We start from the raw sequence: 9366 nt of genomic DNA, 5'->3' as shown, positions 1-9366 counted from the left end.
GCAGATTCAGACTCCTGGGCTGCACCCCAGCCCTGCCCCAGTTCCCGGAGAGGCGCTCGTGGGTCCAGCTAAGCAGAGCCTCCATTAACAATGCAGGGCATGGGCGGTCACCCTGAGCCTGCTTCCTCCCACCCGCTCAGGGGCTGCCTGGCCCCAGAGAAGCTACTGGAGTCATGGAAAGTGTTCAGTCAGGGTTCTGGCTCAGGCTGACCACAGGCACCTGGAACCCTCAGGGCCTTTCCAAGTATCTCAGCCTCAGTTTCTTCATCTGCAAAGTGGGGTTGACAATTGTGCCTCCCTGTGCAGAGGGACCTGTGTGTAAGGAGCTCAGACGTTCACAGATATTCGAAAAGACGCACTTTGCAAGTTCTGCATCGTGACACAAAGGTTGGCGGGGCCCAGGTCACTTGCACCCGGAGCGGTGTCGGAACGTGGGCCTGAGACTCTGCCTGGCTGCCACTCTGTGTCTGTGTGTGCTCAGCCTCGGGCCACCCTGGGCTCAGCCTGCTGCAGAGTCTAGCCCTGGGACTGTAGTCTCCAGCCAGTTCTGGACTCCAGCCCCTGCCTGTGCTGAGTATGACAGGGTCTCTGCTGGGCCTCTCCCAGCACCCAGGCCAGTGGCCAGTGTCTGGTCTCTACCCCATCCCAGCAGCCCCTCGGGTCATGCAGGAGTCCTGTCTGCACCGTCGCTGAAGTCCCTGGGTGGTGGCACGGGTGTTGCCACCAGCCTGGGGGATCTGTTGTGTTCTCCTGCCTGGGATGCACCAGACAGCCTGGTTCTCAGACAGTTTACACACCTGAGTGTGGACACACTGGCTTTGCTCTTCCCTGAACCCCAAGGAGGGCAATGGGTCCACTTTAAACACAACCACATGAGACCCTCTGAGGATGAAGCAAGAGAGAGCTCGGAGGGGGGAGATGTTCCAGCCCGGGGTGGAGTGGGGGAAGGCGGAAGGCTGCGTGGAGGGGCTTCCAGATGGGACTCTGGAGGATGGGAAGGCTGCAGAAACTGGAGAGAGAGCATGACTTCGGGTGGGCCCTGGTGGAGCGGGGCAGAGGCCTCCAGGGGCTAAATGGGGGACAGGTGGGCTTCCACCAGATAGGAGCACTCTGTGGACACAGGATGCACTAGATCGGGGAAACTGACGCACAGGTCACCTTGGGGCCTGGACACGCTGCAGCCAATGTTGGGACGAAAACGGTCCTGGCTGGACTGGCAGGATCCTGCCTGGACACCAGCATTTTGACTTGGAGCAAGTCTTTCCCTTTCTGGCCTCAGTTTCCCCTCACCAACTCCATGGACATGAGTTTGAGTAAGCTCCGGGAGTTGGTGATGGACAGGGAGGCCTGGCGTGCTGCAGTCCATGGAGTCACAAAGAGTCGGACACGACTGAGCGACTGAACTGAACCGAAAGTGCCGCTAAGGGCCTTGCGGCGTTGGATCTGGAACCCCACCGCAAGGCAGGTGGAGCCCACAGAGCACCGCGCGAACTGGCCTCACTTCCGCGTCTGGCTCGGTACCCCGAGGGCCCTCTCGTCTCAGGAGCAACAGCATCTGTGTCTGCGGGGATGAACACTCGGCTCCCGGTGCCAGGCCGGACACGCCCCACCGTTGCTGTGGCAACCGCGTTCCCCTGCGGCACGCCAAGCCCGGAACTCTGCCGCGGGGGGGGTTGCCAAGGCAACCAGACTGCACCTCCAATGGGCGGGCCTCCATTGAGCAGGGCCTCCAGTGGGGCGGGGTCTCGAGGGCCTGGGCCGTAAAAACAGCAGATGCTCTGTGGTCCTCGCGGCGCAGAGGGCTTGGGTAGACGAGGCCGGGGATAAGACAGCGCAGCAGTTCACATTCCACGTGTCCTCTCAGACTCTTCCAGGGCTCCCACCTGGCTCCATAGCCGCGCATCCCCCACCCACCCCGACTGTGGCTTCTTTTCAGGTGACTTGTCTTTTGACCCCGTCATTTCACTTATTCATTGTCTCTGGTTTCTGCAGATTGGGTCTTCTTCTTCCTACTTGGGATCATACTGATTCCTCACTAAGCACTTCTATCTACAATTCTGGAAAAGTCTAAGCCAGTACTTCTGCAAATATTGTTTCAATACTCTATTCTTCCCTCTGAAAGTTCAGGGATCCTTCTCAAGCACAGGGCACAGGCTCCACCTAGCTCCCTGCTTCCCCAACCCCACTACCGACCCTTGGCTTTTCTGCTGAGCCATGACTTGGCCTAGATTTTGGTTGCCCGCCAGGCAGGAGCCCTGGCCCAACCCTTTTCTTCCCAACTTTGCTCAGAGGACTCAAGCAGGTTCACGCCCCAAGGATGACCCGTGTTGGACAGTCGTTCATCCTGCCCACAGAGCTCCTTCGGCTGGACCCCTTATCCACCTGACTCCCCTGGTCCCCTCTGCACCCGCATGTTGCTGTCCAGACCTTACCATCCCCACCCCTGGAGCAGCTCCCCTTGGTGTAGCCACCACCACGGTTTGTAGTTCCCTTTTGGTTTGTGATGCCTGGGGTGTTTTTCTCTCCTCTTTGCAAGGACTTGGTTTGTGTCTTTTGAATTTTGTGATATATTTTTTCTACAACATTCTTATGAGGCTAAACCACTTAAAATTACTATTTTTCATAGTCAAAACTAGTTGAGCATCAGCAGTTTTATATGACTTAACGAGTATTTGGATGGACTGGAGTCTTTTTGTCTCTCAGCCTTATGGAAGTCTACAGCTTTGATAAGATTTTTAAAACTTAAACAATTTAATGTAGTAGTTATTAGTATTGCGAATGGTACCCCAAAAAGTGAAAAATGAAAATGGGTCTTAATGTCTACTCTTAAGTTCAGTGCCATTAACCTACAAAAATATACCTGAATATGATGAGAGCATTCAAACTACATATACAGGAATATATACATGAATGTATCCTTGGCTTCCCTCCCCAACAGTAGCCTCCACCATGGCAAACACGGCTAACAGTTTCTTATGATTGGTGGGGTATGTTATGCACACTCTCCTGTGCTCCTTTTACATAATTTAACAAACATCTTGCTGATCTTTCCACATCAGCGCATAACTTTTAAGACTCGTTCTTTTCAGTAGCACCAGAGAAATCTCTCCTGTTCACCCTGATGCATTTAGCCAGTGCCCATGGGTGAACCCCTTGCTTATCTTGTTTCTTGGGGCAAATTTTCATATGTAGATACTGTGGGCAAATTTCTAGCCATGGGATTGCTGAATCAAGGAGAGGGGCGCCTTAAATGCAGACACATTCTGGGAAATCAAATAGCTGATGCCAACCACGGCCAAGTGCGGAGAGCTCACCTCCCCACTCCCTCGCCACACACGTGTCACCCAACATTCACCTTTTGTACAGTGTGCTAGGTCAGAAAAAATAGTGCACTGTTTTGACCTGCATTTCTTTAAGTAGGACTCTCTTCGCTTATTGAGCAATTTTCTTTCTGCAGTGTCCCTCCACCCCCTCATAGTTCCTGGCCATTTCTCTGGTGGTTACTTACAATTTTTGTTATTAGTTTACATAAGCTTTTTACTCCTTTAGGAAGTTCCTTTCGTCATCATATGTTTTGAAATGTTTTTCCAGGGTGGGGTTGGTCTCTTGGCTTTGTTTATGATGTTTGGGCCATGTAGATGTTTGTTTTTTTTTTAATTATTGTTTTTATCAGTTGATGCTTAATTTTTATGTAGTCCTTCTGTCTTCTTTGGGGCAATCAGCTTATGTATCCTGATTTCTGTGCACCGAGATGCTGAGTGCATCCATTCACAATGCATTCTAGTCTCCTAAAATGTCATTGTTACAGATAAATGTTTACCTCATTGGAATTTATCTTGATGTTGTGTCAAGGGGGATCCAACTTTATATATTTCCCATATTATCCTACACTAGTTATAAAAATCATCTATTTTCTTCAAATTTTTTGAAATGATGCCTTTATCATAAACTTTTGATCTGTTTCCTTTAATACTGTCATCTTTTTAGATGACATGATATGTTTCAGAATTTCACGATATGTTTAAGACCTCATTGGGCAAATCCTCTTCACTCTTTTTCTTTCTAACAAACTTCCCCACTAGTCTTTCACTTTTGCTTCTTCTTTAACTTGCTGCTGCTGCTGAGTCGCTTCAGTCGTGTCCGACTCTGTGCGACCCCATAGATGGCAGCCCACCAGACTCCCCTGTCCCTGGGATTCTCCAGGCAAGAACACTGGACTGGGATTGCAACAAATGTGTAGCTTTAATTTAGAAAAACTGACCTGCCCTCTTAGCACAGTAGGCAGCGCAGCAGTCTCATAATTTAGGGAAAACTGGACCTTAAACGATGTAATTCTTCCTTTCCAAGAGTATATAATGCTTTTCCATTAATTGCTCTCTTTTCATGAATTTTCAGAGTTTTCCTGTATACTTTCTCTATGAACAGGAAGCCTGCACATTTCCTGTTATTTCCCGGCATTTTCCCTCCCTTAATACTGTTGTGATTGGATTCCTCCACTATAAGCTCTAACTGGTTCTGGTCTGTTTTTATGGAAACTGTTGTCTTCTTGGTGATAACTTTTCTTACCTTCCCATTAACATACTGCTTCCCATAGCTCTTCACTCATCCCTGAAATTTTCTTAGTAGAGAATTACATCATCTGCAAATATTGATAATTTTGTTTCTCTTTTGCTTCAATGTTTTAACCTTTTTTTCTCCTTTATAATTGCATTGGCTGATACTTCTAAATAAACCAGAGACAACATCCCTCTTTAAACGGGAATTCTTTTGCTGCTTCACCATTACAGCTACTGTTGGTACTGGGCTTGCTGTGTGCCCAGCCCCGGACCTAGCACTGCACGCACGAATCCTCACCACTGCCTTTTGAGGTTGGCATTGTTCTCATCCCACCTGCAGGAGAGGTGACAGACCCAGGTGCTGGTGAACTTGCCTGGAGTCAGACAGCTGATGAAGAATGAAGCCAGACACTAATTCTGGCTAGTCTCTTGTCCTCCAAGACCCTGAAGGGCTGCTTTTCCTCGAGTGAAAGAAGAAGGCATCTTTTCCCCAAAGGGTATAATTACTTGCTTTTTAACCAAAAAGTGGGTGGCCCTTTGGTCAAAAGCCTTTCAATATCTACTAAAATAATCCTATTTCTTTTTATCCTTTGACTTACTAGAATGGTAGATTATACTGATGGAGTCCTTAATACTGAACCATCCTTGCATTCCAGAAAATTCATTCGAGGTGTGGGATCACTTTACTGTTATTTAGATCGCAAGCTGTGTGTGGCTCCGTCTCTGAGGGTGGCCTCCTTTCCACAATGCAATGAGGTGACCGCAAGGAAGTTTGTTCTGCTGTGGACATTTCTGTTACACGGGTCTGATCATTTTCAAAACCTGTCTGCAGGAAGGAAGAAGAGCAGCAACCTCCAGCCAGAAACAGGGACTCCTTGACCTTCATTCTGAACCTGTCAAGTTTACCTGGTGCAGCCAAATAAATAAATATTTTAAAAAGAAATATTCAGATCTGAAGAAAATGAAAACATTGCTCATCCAGATTTTGTGAGGCCCAGCTGAGGCAGCGCTGCAGGAGGAATTCTGTGGCTTTAAAAAGGTCAGAAATTTAGGAGGGTTACAAAGTTATGGTTTAAAGGTTCAAAGCAGTAGATATAAGAATATTCTAAAATTGCAGTGAAATGGATTAATTCCTAGAAACATGCCAGATTTAGCTCAAGAAATAGAGCACTTGACCAGAGGGATAAGTATGAAACACAGGGAGTGATGAAAGATTCACCTCCTTGGGGCCCACGTAGTTCTGCCGTTTCCACCAAAAATTTGGAAGAACAATAATTCCTCTTTTATGTAGGTAGTTCCAGGAAACAGAGGCTCTCTGGGACTCTGGAGAGTAGGGTGGTTGTATGTGCCTACGCCCTTGCCACTTTCAAGGCCCAGGCCCCATGGATGCTGCACGCGGAGGTGAAGCATCTCCTTCAGACGCCGGGTGGGGATTAAATGGTTAACGGAGCAAACCCTTAGGGTAGCGCCTGGCACCTGCTGGACGCCGCAGAGGCTTGGCCCTGGGGAGGAAGGGTGCAGGCGCCAGGGGCTGCGTGGGAAGGGGCGGCATGACGTCACCGCAGTTCCGGTGGGTGAGCTGGCCGGAGGCTTTGTCAAAAATGCCCAGCGGTGGGGCTGTGGATGGAGGCCGGTGGCAGGCAGAGATGCCAGTCCGTCCCTGGTGACCTGCTTTCCGGCTGGGGGGCTGACGAAGGCTGGGGTTTGCGGCTGTGGACCGAGGGCCGCCAGTGACTTGGTCTCAACGAGCTGAGCTGGAGAAACAGGGTGTGGGGACGGGGGCGTGGGGGCCAGAGGATGGTGGGGGTCTCCCCCCGAGGCATGCCGGGAGGAGAGGCGGCAGGCCCGCTGGCCGGCCGGTTGCATCATCCCCGCGCTGAGGGCTGTCTGCGATGCTCTGGCCGAACGCCAGGCGCGATCGAAAAACCCACCTGTTACACCTCGGAGTCCGTGTCCCCACACCCATTACACCCCCACGCCCCCTCCCCGAGAGAGGAGCCCACCCGAGTTTGTCTCTCCTCGTCGACGCGTTTGTCCTGCCAGCATCGCGGGTGGGGCAGGTAGGGATTTAGTGGTTTCACGCGAAAGGGCTCCGAGCTGGGGAGGGCCAGGCGCGCGGGGCACGCTGGCAAATGCAGGTGGATGGTCGCGGGGCCTCGGGGTTGCCCCGTGAGCTGGGGTTGCGCTAGAGGAGGGGGCGGCGCGTCCCGGCTGCGCTGCCCGGCCCCCACCTCCCCACCAGGGCGCCGCCCGTCAGCGGTGATGTCACACCCAGGCCCCAGCCCCCTCCGGCCCCAGCCCCCTCCGGCCCCGCGGCGGCCGCGACGCCCGTCCCTCTCCCCGCGCGACAAACCAGCTGGCGGCTGGGGCTCTGGCGCCGCGCGCAGCCAACCAGCGCGGCGGGAGGGGCGCGGGGCGGGCCGGGCCGGGGGCCCGCAGCCGTCACGCGGTGCCGCCGTCAGAGCGCCCAGCGCAGCCGGGGAGCAGCAGCCGCTCTGCGCTCGCTCGGGACCCGCGCCCCTGCCGGTGCTCATGCCGCGCGACCGCCACCAGTGACGCCGGAGAGGTAGGGCCGCGGCTCGCCAGGCTTCCAGGGCCGCATCCCGCACCTGCGCCCAGCGCCCCGGCGGGGAGCTCGCGCCCGGAGCCCTCGGCGCGGCCCCTTCCCTTCCCCGACCCTCCCCCGTCCCTGCGGAGAACAATGGGGCAAATTCAGGAGTGTCCGCCCTTCTTGCGCAGCGAGGCACGGCCCTCTGGAGAGGCCCTTTGGTTGCGGCTTCGGCTGCAGGGGGACGCTGGTCTGGCGCGGGCGGGGTCGCTGCGGGGAGGGCGCAGGCAGCATCTCGATAAACCCTCTCCGCTTCCCGGATCTTCCACTCGCCCGGGCTGGAGCCGACACCCGGGAAGCGGCCCGGGCTGGGACTGCACCGGCGGGGGAGGGGAGGGATGGGCAAAGGGGAGAGAGGCGGAAGGGGCACCCGGGAGGGGGCGCGGCTGGCGCGGCCCGGCCGGAGGGAGGGTGTCCCGGGCGGCGGGGCGCAGGCAGGGGCCCTGGTCCCCGGGGTTGGGGAGGGCGGATGCTGGAGCGGGGAGCAAAACGGGCGGGCAAGCGGGCGGGCGGGGGCTGCGGCGGGAGGGCTGGCCGCCGGCTTGGTGCGCGCCGCCGGGAGTGCCCAGCGCTCAGTCCAGGTCGCGTCCTCCTCCCAAGAGACCCCTTCTCCCTTACAGAAAGGCTCACGGTTTGGGAGGGCACGCCTGCGGACACGGCTTGCATCCACGCAGCCGGCGCCCCAGTAACAGGTGTGGCCCGGCCGCAGGAGGGGACGGGGCTGCGGGACCGCGACGTCTCGGCTGGAGGCGCTCCCGGACGCCGGGGCTCGGGTGACAGGGGCGCCGCCGCGCAGCCCTTTTGGCTCGTCCTTTAAGCTGCCTCCCTCCCTAGCTCTCCGGCCAACCCAGCAGGCATCTCTCGCGCTCGGGGAGGGGCCCGGACAGCATCCCGGTGGGGAGGGAGGGTCAGCCGTCTGCCAGGCGCTGGGTGGGCGGGGGACCGCGGGCCGCAGGGCGGGGAGGGGGAGGGAAGGAGGGAATGCCGAGTCATGGGGCCCGCCGGGCGCGGGCGCGATGCGCGCCCACGTTCCCGGGGATGGGGGCTCTCCCGCCGAGATCCGCGGACCCCACCCCAGGCGGCCGCCCCTCCCGGGGATGCCAACGTTGCTGGGGTAGAAGACCGTAGGGCAAAGGGCTGGCTGGCCCCGGCGGCTGCGGTGAGGCGGTGGTGCGGGGAGGCCAGTGTGCGCAGGGCCGTCTGCGTCCTAACCCCGGGGAGTCGCCCCGCGCGCTTCTGCAGCACCGCCGCCTCCGCCTCCCTCCTCCCCCGCCCCCCGCTCTCGGACTGTAAGGGGGACCTTTACCGAGACGCGTGCCCATCTCCCTGAGCGAGCCGCTGGGGTCTGGAGTGGGGGCGGGGGCCGTACCTGCGGCGGCCATTTTGCAGGTGTGGTTGGCCACCCGCCCCGGCTGAGGCCGCGGGGCTCGGGGGTCAGGAGTGAGGCGGGGGCGGCGCCTGCAGCGTCTGCAGTGTAGGGTGGAGGATGCTGCGGGCTGGGTCAGGTCTCAGGTTTGCACTCGACTGCGGTCAAGGCTCAGGAACCTTCTGGGCTGACCGTTGCAAAGAGGCCACTGACTGGGAGATGCAGTGAACGGGGACAGTCTGCTTCCCGGGCTGTGAAAGCGGGGACTCGGAGCTCATCCCGTGCTGGGCCTGGAGCTGAGGGCGGCGGAGGGCTGTCCGCGGGGTGTGCTCCACAGGGAGACTGAGCGTCCGGCGTGGAGTCAGGGTCCTGAGGAGGGCTTGCGGCTGCCCGCCACGGGCGTGCCCCTCCTGCGTGTCCTCCCACAGACCGCCCTCCTGCGACCTCCCGCGGGGCCGGCCACACACAGCCAGGTGGAGGCTGGTGTGCAGCAAGCTGGGAGTCACACCGGACACACCGGGCCGAGGGGCCCCAGCCACCAGCCTTGGCCCCCTTTAGTCCCTGGGTGTCGCCGCTGCTGACCCAGGGCTGACCGCATCCTTTGGAAGCAGAGCAGGGAAGTGGGCCCTGCGGAGGTGGGATGGGGTTGGGGGAGGGACCAAGAATGGGGGGACAGACCTGAGTGGGAGGTGGAGATGGGGGTGCCCAGCCTCAGGAGCAGGTCCCTTCAGCTCAAATAGCCAGCCAAGGTGGGTGAGCAGGGCGCGGGTCCTGCTGCCAGGGGGCTGGGAACCCCACCCTGGCCTTTAGTTCTTCAGGCCTGAGACCCTTCCGAG

The 9366-nt window shown here is 57.2% G+C and overlaps 1 protein-coding gene across 15 annotated transcripts in view; it reads left to right on the top strand.

Moving 5' to 3' along the window:
* Positions 1 to 7008: 7008 nt before the first annotated feature.
* Positions 7009 to 9366, top strand: part of KIF1A (kinesin family member 1A) — an 89254-nt gene continuing 86896 nt past the window's right edge. For 11 of the 15 annotated variants that reach the window (XM_027538152.1, XM_027538143.1, XM_027538139.1 and 8 more), the window contains exon 1: positions 7009 to 7122. The gene's annotated coding sequence lies outside the window, so the exon portion shown is untranslated. The remainder of the gene's footprint in view (positions 7123 to 9366) is intronic. The other 4 variants (XM_027538151.1, XM_027538150.1, XM_027538149.1 and 1 more) reach the window with 1 other exon arrangement.

The sequence above is a fragment of the Bos indicus x Bos taurus genome, chromosome 3 (genome assembly GCF_003369695.1).
Source record: "Bos indicus x Bos taurus breed Angus x Brahman F1 hybrid chromosome 3, Bos_hybrid_MaternalHap_v2.0, whole genome shotgun sequence".
In the NCBI taxonomy this organism is placed as follows: Eukaryota; Metazoa; Chordata; class Mammalia; order Artiodactyla; family Bovidae; genus Bos; species Bos indicus x Bos taurus.
This window is presented reverse-complemented; position numbering and strand designations above follow the sequence as displayed.